General features: G+C 39.8%; 1 long non-coding RNA gene across 1 annotated transcript in view; it reads right to left on the bottom strand.

Annotated features, from left to right (window-relative positions):
• LOC123001713 (uncharacterized) overlaps positions 1 to 17,043 on the bottom strand; it is a 340,673-nt gene that overhangs the window by 323,218 nt on the left and 412 nt on the right. The window lies entirely within an intron of this gene.

Below are 17,043 nucleotides of genomic sequence, written 5' to 3' on the forward strand. Positions count from 1 at the left end.
CTCTATGGACTTTCATCCTCTATCAGATCTTGACCTCACAATTCTTCATGCCTTGCTGGTTCTACAACGATTTTAGATTTTTTGTTTTTGTATCACTCAGTCCAGCTTCTCCAGCTCCTCTTGGTGGGAAAGTAGGTCCGAAACAACCTAGTCTGTCATTCCTGGAAGTGGTTTTACCCGAACTGTATCGATTGTGGTTTTATTATTATTTATTGTCAATATAAAAATACAGTTTCCATTTAAAAAGTGAGGTATTTAGCTTCTCCTGAAAAAATAAAAGTTATAGCAAACTGACCCCAATTTCCTGCATGTTAGCAATCTCTTGATTGGAGTAAGGGCTGTCACCTTGAGACGGATCAAGCATGATTCAATTTCACAAGGCTTTCCAACATCCTAGTTTATTATACCAGTTACCTTTGTTCATTTCTGCTACTTGCCTGACACTTGTTTCTGTGACCCCTAGTTCCGGTGACTGTAAATTCACCACAGGGATCCAAAAAACCTAAATCAAGTTCTTTTCCCAAAAAATTCGCACCAAGCAGCAACAGATATTTTGCTTAGCCCCATTTACAGCCCTCAGAACTAAAGAAATTTCTGTCCACAGACTATGGTTGAGGTAAATCACACAACATCATTTTTATAATGTATTCTGTAACGTTCGCATCCATAAACATCCCTCTTACTCGCTAACTCACAAATTTTGATTATCTCAATCATGACCAAGCAATTCTAATCTATATCAATTGCTTAAAGACTTACAATTTCTTCTTTAATTGAGTCTCATTTCCTTGTTTCCTCAATTGAACTAATTAAATGTTTGTGCATGGAATTTTTACAAAAATTAATTTGGGTGATAGTGAACGTGCAGTTTAGGGGAAAAGGCCAACTTTCTCATACATTCTATCCATGGCTAGCAAATATTCATTCTGTCTCCTATCCATCAAATATATTTGAGCAGACACCCCCGTGCCAGGCACCGTGCTAAATGCTGAAGGTGCCAAGATGAATAAGACACAGACCCTGAACCAGAGAAGCTCACTGCAGTAGGAAGGCAGACACAGGAAACAATCTTTGCAACATTCCAGAGTGACTATAATGAAGTTACGAACAAAGAGCTATGGGAGTGACTAGGTATGTCTAAAGAGTAGGGGGAAAAAAAAAAGGTTTCTCAGAGGAAGTAGTATTTCAACGTGCCCTTAAAATGATGATTTAGGTGTTAGTCAGATAGAGCAGAGGAAGGAGGTCTTTATGGTTTCTTGTATAACCATCCTCCCCAAAGCTCCCTCTGGTTTCCCTGCCTCAAATTCTTTCCTCTAGCAATCTATTCTCTAGACTGGCCTTTCCAAAGCAGAATCGGAGCATTGGTTTCCCATCTTCTTCATGTTCAATTTACACCCCTCAGCTGACATCCAAGGCCTTTGTCATTTTGAGCCCTCTCCCATATATCCAGTCCTAACTCCCGCCATGTCTTCCAGGATGGCCATGAACACTCAAAAGACCATGCTACCTCATGCTTCCATGTCATCTGCATGAGTTTCCTCTGTCTCATCATGGCTTCCATCCTTTCTTCCACAGTACTCTAGGACTACCTCTATCAGCACCTGCCCACTGTGAGGTAAAGCCTGATTATCTTATCTGGGTTCACTTAAAAGACCTGGGGGTCTATGTAGTTCAGCCCAGTGCTTAGCACAAAGAGGTTCCCAATATCTGTTGGGGGTGAATGAATGAATCAAAGAAACATCATGATGCTTCCTGTAGCTACAGGTCAAGGGAGAATGGATAAATTGGAAGGAGATGAAATACACCAGGTACTATCTATATATGAAGATAAGTATTTCAATATTTTGACTTTAAAGAACCCCTATTATATTCTGATAATAAAGGAAAACACCAGATGACTGACAGAGACATAACAAACATAAATGGCTTGAAATAAAACATAATGATGGTTACATCCTTGAAGTCAAGGTTTCTCCAAGGCTTATATATCTGTGCTATTTATTTCTATATACTCTTCTTCGTTCCAGATCTCAATCACTATCCCTTAGGTCTAAGGTCTTTATAGCTCTAACTCTGGTCCTAATTTTCCTCAACAGTTGGAGTTTTAGATACAATTTGGTATCTTGGATTGGATCCTGGAAAAGGAAAAGCATATTACTGAAAAACCTGGTGAACTCCAAATGAAGTCTGTATTAATAGTAAAACAACAAGGTTAAGTTCTTAATCAGCACAAATGTACCATAGTTTTGTAAGATCTTAGCCCCTGGGGAAACTGAGTAAAGGGTGCACAAGGACCCTCTGGTCTATCTTTGCAACTTTTCCATACACCTAGAACTATTCCAAGTAAGAAGTTCATTTATTTAAAAAAAAAAAAAAAGTTGGTGTGGCAAGAATTATGTTCAGAGCATACAGAGAAATCAAATTCACTTGAAGATTGACCCATGATATAATCCTACAACCTGATCAGTCTTAGGCACCTGAAAAATGCAGGGTATTGATGGTTTCCTTTCTAAACATCCTTCTGTGCCTCTCTTTGCCTTCCAGACTGACTGGCTTTTAGATTTGCATTTGTGTTTTGGTTGGTTGGTTGGTTGGTTGGTTGGTTTTGTTGTTTGGGTTTTGCTTGTTTGTAGTTTTTATTTAAATTTCAGTTCGTTTATATACAGTGTGATATTAGTTTAAGGTGTACAATTTAGTGATTCAACACTTCCCTACATCACCCGGTGCTCATCACAGCAAGTGCCCTCCTTCATTCCCATCACCTACTGTATTTGTATTCCAGGGAAAATTCACATGTATCTTATTTTTTATACTTACTGTTTTCACCTAGAACTGATATTCCCAGGATCCCTCATTAAGCTAGAAATGTCACTGGGAAGTAATCCATACTCTTTTAATAATAACATTAAATAAAGAATAGCAAAAAATAAAAACATTTGCAGTAGAAATTCTTTGGTGGTGTATTTCTTTTTCTTTTTTCCTTTTTTCCTTCTTTTTTTGTACCAGTAATTCATGTTTCATGTTGTGAAAAATTCAGGAAGTAAAGACAAAAAAATTATTTTGTTTTAGTGGTTATAAATGAATACTTAATTTGATAAATAAGAGGGAAAGGAAACATTTGGTGCATTGTCATTATATGGCATTTAAGGTGACTGTGGAAACAGAATGAAATGTTAAATTATGTTATGATAAGCAGATGTTTCTAGGTAATGTCAGGTAAACAGTACACAACTTAACAGAGTGGGAAGCACGTTTTAACCAAGTTACTCCCGGGCTTTGCGCTTATACAAATACAATCTGCATAACTGAGGACCAAAAATTTTAAACACCCAGTGACCTGACCACTGGGATAATTAGCAAGATTAGCTGCCTAATCTAGATTGTAGAGAATCTAAGTCTAATGATAAAGTTAGTGAATGATTCATTCTTCCAAAGATCACAGGCCAGTAAAGGGGCTTCTTCTCCCCAAAGCCACCAAGAAGAAGCCGTCTCTCCAAGAATATGAGAAAATACCATGCTTAGAAATGTGATTCTGAAATCCACAGGCAAAAAGGATCAAATAGAGGAAGGACAAGAGGGAATGACTTAAATGGGAAGAATTGCAATTGATCCCTACAAAGCAGATGGACAAGTGAGGAGACCAGACCCATAACCCAGGGCTTCCGGGTGGCAGTCAGAGCTGTTTGCTGCCCGTAGTGGGGGACGTGTAAAAAATACACGTGGCCTTACGGACCACCTGGCAGACACCTGATGGGGCTAGTCAGAGCTGAAAGAAGGGTGACAGATAAAAGGTGTTCTAAATGACAGATCTCAGTGTCAACGTGGGTGGGCTGCAGAGGGTGCTCAGAGAGCTGTGGGCACACCTAGCATGTATCCTTTAATCGATAGTCACTCTCTGAGAGCTCATTCACTCATTTCATGTATCCTATTTACAAGGAAACCGTTGTAATGATGAATAAGAACAAGAGGGATTTTTTTTTTCTTAGAGATTAAAAAAAATCCTCCTACAATGACTCCTTCCAGTTGGAAAGTAGGCTCTTTGGATAGCTGCTCTTTGGATAACTCCATCAAAACACTGAAAACACCGAGAAAACGAAATTTCTCCTTGGAAGAAGTTGCTACATGGTACCCTTGCATACTACATTTAGAAGCAGGAGATATATATATATATTTTTTTATGCAAACGGATACGTTTCTGTCTGAATACATCAAATTAAAGAGTCTTCCTTTTTTCCTATGCTTGCTGTCCCAGGATACAAAGGATAAACCGGACAATGAGGTAGATAGGGCAGTTCCCATTCCTAATGGGTTTTTCCCTTGTGAGGTTTCTTCCAGCTTGTCCTACATTAACAGCGTTTGACCCGCCTAAGGTGTTCCCTGCCCTTTGAAGCTATTTCTTCCCTTGGCTTCCATATTTTCACTGGTCATTCTTCTCACTTTATTTTCTGCTTCTTCCTTATCTCCCCAACCTTTAAGCACTGAAGTGGTACAAAAACTTGATCCTTGGACCAAGAGTTCTTCACTAGCGACACTCTCTCCCTAGAAGATGGCATCCAGGCTTGTGGTTCACACACCCTTCACGCGGAGATGATCACTCCCAAAGGTATGTCACCAACACAAACACCTCTCTTGAACTCCAGACTTAGATACTCAGTTGCCTACTCGGCTTCACCATTTGGACGTTTAGCAGGCATTTCCATTTCATGGGGGCAGAACTAACCTCGTCTTGCCCCAACCCAGCTCCTCACATGGGGTTCTCCACCAATAAATGTCAACTTTGTCCTTCCACTTGGTAAGATCAAAAACTACAGAAGTCTTTCACTTCTCTTTCCTCTAACAACCCACATTCATTCCATAGGCCATAGTTTCAAAATATATCTAATTACTTCTCACCACCTCTGCTGGATCAACCGGGTCAAAGCCTGGATTATTAAAGTAGCCTCCTGCCCACCTCTGTCCTTTTGTTCTAGAGAATGGGGTCCACACAGCAGCCATAGGCTCTCCACTGACCATTGTTTAAAAACCAGCTTGAAGGCTTTGCTATTATCTTCAGGAAGGTCAAGCACGATGGCTCACAACCTAACTCTTTTTTGAAAACAACATCCCAAATGAACAAATAAATAATTAATCACAAGCTTAGAGTACTGGAGTTGCCCAGAACCTTAGGGATACAGCAGTTCTAGCCTCTCATTGCACTGACAGACAGGGAAACTGTAGGATGAGATAAACCTGACCCTGTCAGTGGTACAGCTAGGACTGAGGGTTAGGGTGTAGGTCTTACCACATCTCCAGAGCTGGGAAGCAAAGGCATGGGTTTTTCAGACTATCTTGCAGATTGTAAATCACACCCCCCCCCCTTAGCGGATTGTTTCCCTTTTTGCTGTACATATTTAATGTATAACAACTTGATGAGTTTGGTGATAAGTATATATCCATGAAACCATCATCACGATCTATGCCATAAACATATGTATCACCTCCAAAAGATTCCTCCTGCCCTCTTTTATTATTATTATTATTGCTGCTGCTGTTGTTGTTGTTGTTGTTACTGTGTGTGTGTGATAAGAATACTTAATGTAACATTTACCCTCTAAGTAAATTTTTAATTATATAATACAGTGTTTACTATAGGCACTATGCTTTACTACTATCTGTAAATCTCTAGAATTTATTCATCTTGCATAACTGAAACTTTGTGCCCTTTGATTCTACCTTCAATTAACTTATTAATTACAGAAGTCACATGGTTCCACTTTAGAAAAGGAACGTTGTTGTAGGTACCTTCGCTTTTAAAATAAATACTAGAGTTAATAATATGTTTTTCATGACTTCTAATTCTGTTAAATTTTTAGATCTTTTAGGGAGTGAGTTCATGCTGTTCTCACCAAACCCTGTGAAGCATTTTCATTGTCAGGAACAGGGCTCCACCCTCCCCTTTGCTGGCTACGATCAACAGTAATGCCAAAGCTGCCATGGTGGTTACTCTGCACTGGGAGTTCTCCTCCAAAGTGAAACTTGGCTGGGGAAATGCGACTCCTCCTTTCACTCCTAAGAGTCTATATTTGGAGAACCAGTTTACCCTGCTCATCTTGGTTTTTTTGTATTTATTTTTTGACGATTTCTCCCCCCTGGTTAATGCCTGGCTTAGTTCTAAATCTGAAAATGCAGCAGGCCCATGAATACGAGCATTGACATGACTGGTGTTCAGACTTCTGAAAATGAGTAGATAGGATATTGATATAGCTATAGATATAGATTATTAACCTCTTTGCCCCTGATTCACTTTTTTTTTCTTTTGCTCTTCTAAAGTTCTTAGTCTGCATTTACTCTGTTGATCGCAACTGCTAACGAATTTCACTCAGTCCTTCATTCTGGGATACCTCTGAGCACGGTGAGAACTATGTATGTGCATGTGAAGGCATCTCAGAGTGCCTAGGGCAGAATCACAGTTCAATGAATGGTGGCTACTATGCACTGTCACATCACTGACATCTGTCTCCACTTTATCCCCTCCCCAGTTCATTTCCATTCATTTCTGCACATCTAACTATCGAAAAATTCTGTCTTGAATTACCTACCTTTACCTACAGGCTTGAGGACATCTCAAATGTACAGTGTTCGTTTTTTTGAAAAATTTATTATTATACTCACTGTTGGCTAGACCAGTTATTTTTCAAAATGTGGTCCTTGAATCACCACATTTGAATCACCTGAAGCAGGATGGGGTAGGGGGTGGTTCTTGGATATCTATTTAAAGCAAAGATGACCATTCTGCACACCAGCATTTGGGAACCAGCGTTACTCTTTCAATCCCTACTGTTTCATCGAAGCCATCACTTCTGCCAGTGATTTTTAAGATAGTGAAAGAGAGATTGATCTTACCCCATTCTTAAAGTAACTCATATTTGTAGAGTATAATTCTCTAGAACTTACTGATCGGAATAAGGCCCATATTATGATTGTAAAGATTTAAATCTCCAGAGGAAAAAGAAGGACCTAGTACAAATTGGTAGGCATTGAACGAATGATAATACCATGGACTCAAGCCTCCTCAGGTTTAAGTACCATTGGTATTTGAAGAGCTGAGAGAGTGAATGCGTGCACCGCCCTAAATTGTGAACTGCAACTGACATAGTTTATAGGGAAACTGGCCATTTATTTCCCTGCTTTAATTAGAAGACGAGTCCAACGATATGCTATTGTAGATGAGGTGAGTCGTTGCTAATCCTTTCCTACTATATAGCCACTCTACTTCCTGAAGAAAAAAAAAAGGCAATAAAAATGTGGAAGATAACCAGCATTTATCTGTGCAATAGGACTATGGAGTAATGAGACTAGTTTTCTTGGATGACTTATGGAAATCAGAACTGATACTAAAGGCTCATACTCTGTATTTCAAAAATACAGCCACTACATGAATATAAATGTCTTCCAAGTTATAGATGAGACTCTTGTGCTGATGGAAACGTACAAGGCATGCACAGAGCAAACAGGGTGCTTTAAAGTAAGTGCTGCATCTCTTCCAAGATAAAATATTTCTATTATTGACATAGGCCACGTACCTTCATCACCAAGGTACCTGTTTATCTCTTTGCTGCCTCTACTAAAGTGGGATTAGGCATTTGAAAGTGAAGACCAGTGAAGCGTTTTACTAAAACTACAATCGCAAATCTAACTGGAGATTGCAAATTAAGAAGGAACAGCATGCACAGTGATAGAAGAATGTCATGGAATCATAGAAATTTACATTTGGAAGGGACCTAGATCATTTCCACTCCAACCTTCCACCCAGATCATTATATTCTGCTTTAAGGATCTGAAAACAGGAAAAATTCTATGTGTTTATCGAGTAAATATTGGTATCACATTCTAACAACTCTCATGAAAATAGCTCCCTCATTCAAAATACCATCTCTAATATGTTTTGCCTCCATGTATTTATTTTCCTAAATGTCAGACCTGGATTCTTGCCCCACCCCTCATATTTTCTTTCCCATGTGATCTCTGAAAAGTTTGATCTGAGGTATTTATTTGCTCTGTTAGCATCCAGATACTTTCCAATCACTAATCCAAATTCTTCTGCTGACTATAAAGTAGCTTTTGGTTAGCATGTTACAGTCATTGGTAGAAATATAAAAATTAAAAGTGCAAGAGGAAAAGCCATATCGATTTAGATGTGGGATTTTTATTCATGACAAGGGAATGGGAACTAACGGGGAGACCTTAGGCCAGTTTCCCTCGTCTGCCATATACGATCCCACTAGCAAGCTGATGATCTATTTAGAGATGGTCTTTGACGCTGCCTCTCACACCTGTTCCACCTGCCTACTCACCTCTAAAATCTGCAATTGTCTGAAAATTCAGTGACAAGAACTGAAGAGATAAAGCTGTGGCCAACACTTCCCATTTTTCGAAACAAGTCTAAGTTTGATTCGGACCTAAAACCAATAACACTCCATTTTTTTTAGATTACCCAAGGCAGAAGGAAGGAAGAGATCCCTTGTTACACCTGCTGTAAAGACTTAGCACCACCATTTCAGTAAAATGATAACCACTCTTCCTCAGTGAAGCAGGACAGATCTAAAGATGCATCAGGAACCCGGTAGCTCAGCAAATACCCTACGGCAGGATGAAAAAGACTGCTCGGTTTTGGCTATTTCTTGTCCTTTCAGAAATTAAGTAACAGATTTCTGACCACCCAGATTATAAAACTGCTGTCTCATCAACACGTTAAACATTAATCATATTACAATTGAGACAATAAGGAATCATCCTTATACTAAAGATATTTCTATTCCAAAACAAATTTGGCCAAAATAAATAATTATATTGGTGACATTGTGATAATAGGCATTTCTAAACTCCTTTTGTTGAAGGAGACCTTTATACCTACTTGACTAACATCGTTCTGTGCTTGATTGCTAATAAAATGAATGAATACCAGAATCTCCAAAAAGAAACTTGATAAAAATGGTCTTCTCTACTTACTTATTCCTTGTTTACATTTTAACCAATAGGACAGGCAGTTTATCATTTGCTACCAGATTACAGTATGGTGGTGACTACAGACTTCAAAAGAAAACTGGTTTGACGTCCAGGAATAAAAGGGCTTGGGTCAATGTGGGTGAATATGATGATTAGCTGGTGTGTAGAAGGGACATAAACTTCACTGTCAAAATTATTTGCAACTGCATTTAAGATCAGGTTGTAGAAGATGATGGAGCAAGAAAATGAAGAGTTAAAAGAAAGGAATGAGAGGCTTAGCCTAGAAATGAACCCTGAGCAGAGAGAGAACCAACAGCAGCAGAAGTACTGACGTGAGCCGATTCATGGTACACGTAACAGTTCCAGGGCTCACTCATGCAGCCCACATGCTCTGCTTTCTATCCCATGACGTCTCCTTCCCACTATTTCCCTCCCTTGAGAAATCTCCAGCAAATTTATAATTTATAGTCTCAGCAGCTTTCCTAGAGCTTTTTTTGTTAGGTAGACCAGAACCTTCTTGGGATGTCAGCTGACCCAGGGGATCCACCATGACTTGGCTCCAATGCTTCCTCTTCTCATTTCAACAAGCCAGCCACTCTCTGAATTCATGGGAAATCTGTAGGTCACCTCTGAACAGCTCTTCATTAGGATGTCATCCTGGGAGATGGTGCCAAGCCACCCAAGTAGACACGTGGGCACTTCCCGTGTGAACAAATTTCCCTACCGATCCATAAAAAGGAGCAAGAGGAAGCACTGGCCTTGCCGTAAGGTGCTCTGGGTAGTCGAAGATCCATCCCAGCACAGCGTGAAGAGAACTGCCCTGTAACATGCCAACAAATGCAAACCGCCGGGTAATACTGAGTTAAAAGAAGTGCATCAGACGTGAGGAGAATACACAGCCAAAAGCTGGAAACAATAAAAATATTTATAATAGTTTGTTAAATAAGTTATGGCATGTCCACATAAGAGACTACCATGCAACCATAAAAATATCAACAAAGACAAGTAAGTATTGATAGGAAAATATATCCATGCCATATAAAGAGAAAATTTGATTTCCAAGAAGTACGCACTGCACATCGAAAGCCTTTGCTCAAGAAATAATATCTATGTTCATGGGGAAATATGCACAACAAAATATTAATAGTGGTTATTTCTAGGTGTGGGTTATTTTCATCTTCACGTTTTTCTGTGGCTTCTTAATTACCTTGCAATTTTTATAGCCTTCATTATAAAATGGAAAGTTAATAAAGTGACTTGTAAGTAATTATAGCAAGGGAATTCATGATCGATAGCTTCGTACATGCAGAAGCCATGGTTTTTGAAGGAACTGGTGGCCACAGACTGGGAGAAAAGAAAGTGAAAAATGGTTTCGAAGGGAAGAGTACGATGAGATGAGGAAGAAAAGTACTAGTCAAATGTAAAGCAACGAAGGTCGAGTAGTTTGGACTGAGGCAGGAAAAATGACATGGGAGACCCTTGCTTTTCACTCCTCTAAGCTTCTGCTCCTACCACTGCCAATACCTGGAAAGCCTTCACCACTGAAGAAGTCATCTTTCAGGACTGAGCTCGAGTCACTCTTCTTCTTCAAGCTTCCTTTGACCCAGGCTTTGGTTTTTGCCTCCACGGTGGCCATCCATGCCTGTACTATGGCACAGAACGTGTTGTATTTCCTTAATGAATTTTTAATCTCTGTAAGCCATCATCTCAACAGCAAGCTCCATGTGGGCAAGAGACTTAACTTTTCTTGAACACGGTCTTGTCATGTAACAAATGGACAATACATGTTTTGTAGGCTTGACTCGAGTTGACTTGAATTGAAACCGTTTTGGAGAAGGATCAGTTGACAGAGAACCTTAAAAATAAGGCTGAAGAGCCGCTTTTATATTATTCATAATATAGAAATTTTAAGCATATATCTCTTTGGGGTGTTAGGATGCTTTTCCTAGAAGTTGGACAAAAAGAAAGCATATGAGTCTTTCAACTGTGTTCAGCAGAGATCAAGAGTCAGCGGCTCTGGGAAGACTGTTGATGGACAATGTGGGAAGGTGCCAAACTTGCCCACTTAATAATCTGCTAAAGGGCAAACTCATTTTATGTAGTACAAGATGTAGATTCCTGATAAAGACAGCACAGTGGGTTGATGACCAATGTAAAGGCATTTTTAACAAGTTACTTGGATAGCCTAAAACTCCAACCAAATTATTTTCCAAAGCCTCAAAGACAATATATGTAGCATGTTTACAATGTCACAGGAATTGTCTTAATTTTCCTGATGATACGTATCTTGCCCATTTTTTATAACATAATGTGAACAAAAAGTATCATACATGGATGTTGACCTAATGAACAAGATGTTTTTAACATGGTAAATAGGGTTCCCTCAGACCAAGTAGTATTATCTAATGTTTTATCAAATTTTTAGATTATTCTGTCAAACAGACTTTTAAGAAAATATGTTTCATTCCAGCTTTTAGTCTTTAAAGCTTATAAATATCATTTAATTCTATTCAAGGGAAAGTAGTTCTAACTATAATCCCTCCCAAAGGGATGGTTTTGTTTGAACTGGACAATTTTCACATACAATCACCAATGTCGATAAAGTTCAGAGTTAACTCAGTTCCCTTCCCCTTTAATTCTGCATCTTGAATTCCTTTAGTGTTTTGTTGCACATGTTTCGCTAGTAGAAAAAGGTACGAGTTTAATTATTTCACATACAAGTGGGTTTTCATGCTGTTCATCTCCTTTCCAGAGCCATCTTGCCCTGTAGGAACACAATTCACGGACATCATGAGCCATCCAACAACAATGACAACGGTATGGGATCTGCAAACAATGTCTCAAAAATTCCTCCTCAGGGAAAAAATTGCAACTGTTTCTTGAACATTGTCTCCATTCTTAGGAACCATGACCTAGATACCAACAAAAGGGGAAAGCTCCTCAGCAAAGCAGATCTACTGTGTGACCGACGGACGTCCAGCATTCAGATCCAAGATGCGAAGCAAATTACTGTTTAGTTAGCATCTTTCCTTTAAGTGGTTAAATTACATCTCATTGTGCCTTTTCTGTACTGGGGGGATTATTCTGCATTCACCGTAAAAGAAAGGGAAATGTAGCTGAAACCCTTCATCCGTGGAAGGCTAGCACCAGTTTGTGTTGTGCTATGAACAGATCTTAGCAGTGACCTCATGAGTGGTATTGCCTGCTCAAAGAAAGGATGCAGCAGACGGATACAAATCAGTAATTATTAGGATGAAAGTTTTTGTAGATTTTATTTTAGAGAGAGAGCAAACGCTCAAGCAGTGAGAGGAGCAGAGAGGCAGAGGGAGAGGGAGAATCTCAAGCAGACTCCCTGCTGAGCGTGGAGTCGGAGGCGGGGCTAGATCTCCTGATCCTGGAGATCATGACCTCAGCCGAAATCGAGAGTCAGATGCTTAACTGACTGAGCCACCCAGGTGCCCCTATTAGGATGAATTTTAAATAATACGCACATACACGCATACATTCTTGTCTTGAATTTCTCTTCTAAAGGAATGATGAGCTAAAGCAAGAGCTTGTTTCCTTTGACATCTTTATAACCATTTTACCTATTACAAGCCCCTTTCAGTAATGGTGCAGACGTCAGTGGACGTTGAGTATCTTTTACACACAAATCTACTGCCTCCTACTGTTTACTTACTGCCCTTCTCCTGGGACGTTCAATGAAGCTGATCCTCACTCCATCCTTATAAACCCCTCCTCTTGCCAGATGAAGTTGAGGCTACAGACTGAGCCATAGGATTTTAGAGGCAAAACTAGGAGACCAGCTGGGATTCTTTGCTCCCTGTTCTGGAAGTGAATGCATTTAATCCTGTTTATTTTCTTGAGACAGAAAGGGTGAAGAGGAGAAATGGAAAGCCATCCTGAATGTAGAATGATGGAGCTTTTCATCTTCCCCATCCAGCGTGTGTGTGTGCCCCAGGGCAGCTGCTAATGTGGGGCACCTGAGGCTGCAGAGGCTATAGCTGGGGTGAAGCACAGAGATGGGAGTCCAGAGCATGGCTTTCATTCCACACAAGGGAAGAGTATGTCCAATAAATAGGTTGAGTCCTCCTCCAAGTCTCAAGTCCATGTCACATTAGAACAACACAAAACAAGGGCGAGTGGATGTGGTTTTAGCAAAGTCCATTTCCAACAGGTGATTGACTATGTTAATGGATCCCCATGACAGCTGAAATATTCAAGCAGACATGTCTCATGCCTCCTTTGGAGGGATCTCACCAGCATTCAGCTAATGCTATAATCCCTGACTGACAGCACTATGATACAGAGTTTAAGAAAGAGAGAGAGAGAGAGAGATGATAACATACCCATCGACAGAAGTTAAAGGACAAACTGGTGGATTCGTGGAAGAAGTTCTTCTGAGATCCAAATATTAATTTTAAAAATTAATAATTTTTAAAAGTTTTATGAAGATATAATTGCCATTCCATATAAAATGATATACTATATATCTCTATATATAGATATATATGTATTGCATATTGCAATATTGACACATTTTGTGCTGCAACTTGACACATTTTGACATCACCATCACCACAATCCAGACAGTAAATGTACCCATCATCCTGTGTCCCTTCATGGCCCTTGGATATATTATTTTACTTCTCTTGGATAGACGCCTAGCAGTAGAATTATGGTATGTTATGTGCTGTGCATATGTTTATATTTGAAAAAACTGCCAAACTGTTTCCCAAAGCAGTTTTTCTCATTTTACATTCCCACCAGCAGTGTGGAGAGCCCCAGGTGTTATGCACCTCACCAATATTTAGTGTGGTTAGTCTTTTTAATTTTAGTTGTGACAGGTGTGTAGTGATATCTCATAGTAGCTTTGAGGCGTACCCCAAATGACGAGTGAGATTGAGCATCTTTTCCTGTGCTCATTTGTCACTTGTATATCTTATTTAGGGGACTGTCTGGTGCAGTCTTTTGTCCACATTTTAATTGGGTTGTTTGTTCTCTTATTATTGAGCTTAAGAGATCTTTATACGTTCTTGGTAGATGCTCTTGATATATTTTGGATACAAGCCCTTTTTTTGAAGACGTTCACAAACTGATTTTAGCATTCATATGCAATTGCAACATATATCCAGAATAGCTGAACAACTTTGAAATTAAGAACAAGAAAGGTGCAGGACAGGTCAATCAACACTACCTGATTTCAAGACTTACTATAAAGCTATCGTAATCAAGAGAATATGGTGTAAAAACAGACAAATAGACCCATGAAACAAAATTCAGAGGGCAGAAATAGAACCATACATATACACACAACCAATTTTTGATAAAGGTGCAAAGCCAGTCCAATGGGAAAAGGATAGTATTTTCAACAGAGGGTGATGGAACTATCAGACGCTCATATGAAAAAATAAAAACGTCAATTCATATCTTGAACCACATACAAAAATAACCACAAAACGGATCATAGACCTAAACCTAAAACCTAAAACCAGCACTAGCTACATAATTTGTGGGTCCAGTGCAAAATGAAAACACGGGCCCCCTTGTTCAAAAATTACTAAGAATTTCAAGATGGTAACATCAGAGCATTAAACCAAGTGCAAGACCTTTCTAAGCCCGGGACCCTATGTGGCTGTGTAAGTTGTGTGCTTTTGAAACCAACCCTGCCTAAGAATTATAAAACGTCTAGAAGAAAACACAGGAGAAAACCTTCGTTATCTTGGGTTATGCAAAGATTTCTTAGATATGATATCAAAAGCATGCTGTGTTAAAGAACAAATTGATAAAATGAACATCATCAAAATTAAAAACTTGTGCTCTCATAGATGGTTAAGTGAATGAAAAGACAAGCCACAGACTGAGAAATAGTATTTGCCAAAAATAATAATAAAGTTTAACACTCATTAAGTGCCAGATACTGTTCTAAGAATCTTATACAAGTTTAAATATATATATGAACACATTTTAAAGCAGATACAATTTTTATCCTCATTTCATATAAGAAACACACAGGAATTTAAAAATCCAGCTTAATGATATAAAATGACTAAACCAAGGAGCCAAAACTGGAGCCCAAGTGTTCTGACTTTTAAGCCCACATTCTTGGGGCGCCTGGGTGGCTCAGTTGGTTGGACAACTGCCTTCGGCTCCGATCATGATCCCGGAGCCCTAGGATCAGAATTGAGCCCTGGGATCAAGCCCCTGCATTAGGCTCCCTGCTCAGTGGAGAGTCTGCTTCTCCCTCTGCCCCTCACCCTGCTCATGTGCGCTCTCTCTCTCTCTCTCGTTCTCCCTCTCTCTCTCAAATAAATAAATAGAATCTTTAAAACAAAAAAAGTCCACATTCTTTACGTCTCCTAAGGTAAAAACAAATGACACCTCTTTCTTCTCCACATCAGCTCCTTCTTATTTCAACAGACTACCCTTCAAAACTCTGGAAGTAGGCATTTTTGCTGGCCACATTTGCTCGGCTATGTTCAATATAGAATGTCCCCTTCTTATACGGCTTTCCCAAGACTGGGCAAATCAAAAGGTTATCAGTGCTTCCGGGACTGGTATCAGCAATCCAAGGGTAGCACAAGTAAGTCTGTAACAGTCAGTGCCAGATAAAGCAGCCTTGAGCATGAACTGCCACATTGCCCAATGTACTTTTTTGGAGCAAGGGACGCTCCTGCCGCAGAGTACATACAGGTTCCTCGTGCCTGGAAAGAATGCATGTGCCCCCTTCCAGTGACCATTTGCATCTAGAGAGGCACCAAGGCATGGGAACGCTCCTGTTTATCTGTGTCTCTGAGCCCACCCACTGCTTCCCTGCAAGCCATGGGGAAAGAAGTATCAAGTCCTAAAAAGGCGTTTGGACTGAATAGCACAATATGCTTGGATACCCTTGCTTCGTGTAAACACAGGGTGATTGTGAATTCTAAGAGCCTGGGTGTTGCAGTTCAGCGAGGCTCCCATTAGCGCCTAGATGCATCCCAAGAAAGGGCTACAGAACCCTTTGTGTGCAGGAAGGGTGTGCACATGACTTTGGTCACCAGGGCTCCCTAGCAATTTTCCTCTGACTATTTCATCCCAGGGTCCCTCTGAGGAACATTTTGGGAGCCTCTTGCACTTTCTTGGGAAAGGGTTTTTGGCTAGCCCATCTTATTTTTACAAGCCCTGGTGAAGCATTTTGATGTAAAAGGAAGAGTCATGGGAAACTAAGTTTCCTTCTCCGGCACGCGGTAGAAATAATGTAGCTTGCAAGGTTTTCCCAAAAGCTAGTAATTGCTGAGTAAACCCTGGTTTGAAGGATCAGTGACGGGAGTCTTTTGTGATTTCAGCTTTGACGTCATGCAAGTGACTGTGTCTAAGAATCAAAAACATGCATTGCTTAGCTCTCAGGTTTCGGAGCCCAAAAAGCACCGGGTTCGATACTTTATTTCCATTGTATAACGTTTTCCTAGCCTTTAATTGATCAATGTCTTTCCAACCTTCAAAATGAGGAATATAATAACTGCTTCTGCCTATTCTCCTGGCAGGATTTGGGGGATCACATTTGTCCTGAGTGTTCTTGATCACGTGTCCACGGTACATTCCTTTGAACTTAGGCTCCACAGTAACCCAGCTATTCTGACTTTGAGCCAGTCACACAGAGCAACTCCAACAAAACCTGAAACTCTGGCATTTGGCACTTGTCACACCCAGGGTACGGCTCTCTGAGATTTAGCAAAGTTCAACAAGATGGATAGGTTTATTTCTTTGTGTCACGTATTTAAAACTTACATTTCAAATTTAATCAACTCAGGATCTGTAAAGTTTTGAAATTAGTGTGCCCCCAGTATATTAGCATAGTTCAATTTTGCCGGAGAAAAATCTTAGGTTTCAAATGTTGGAGCAGCTTTTAAACTCTAACAAAGAAAAAAAAAAATCAATGAAACAGAAACATCTGTACATATCTCCACTTACTATTATCATCTGTGATGATATGATAAGCTCCACGATAGTAGCTTAATGCCCTCGAGTGCTCTTTGGCCCCGTTCTCTCTAAAATGAAAATATCCTCTGTGTTTATCTA

This window comes from Ursus arctos, unplaced genomic scaffold (genome assembly GCF_023065955.2).
Source record: "Ursus arctos isolate Adak ecotype North America unplaced genomic scaffold, UrsArc2.0 scaffold_31, whole genome shotgun sequence".
In the NCBI taxonomy this organism is placed as follows: Eukaryota; Metazoa; Chordata; class Mammalia; order Carnivora; family Ursidae; genus Ursus; species Ursus arctos.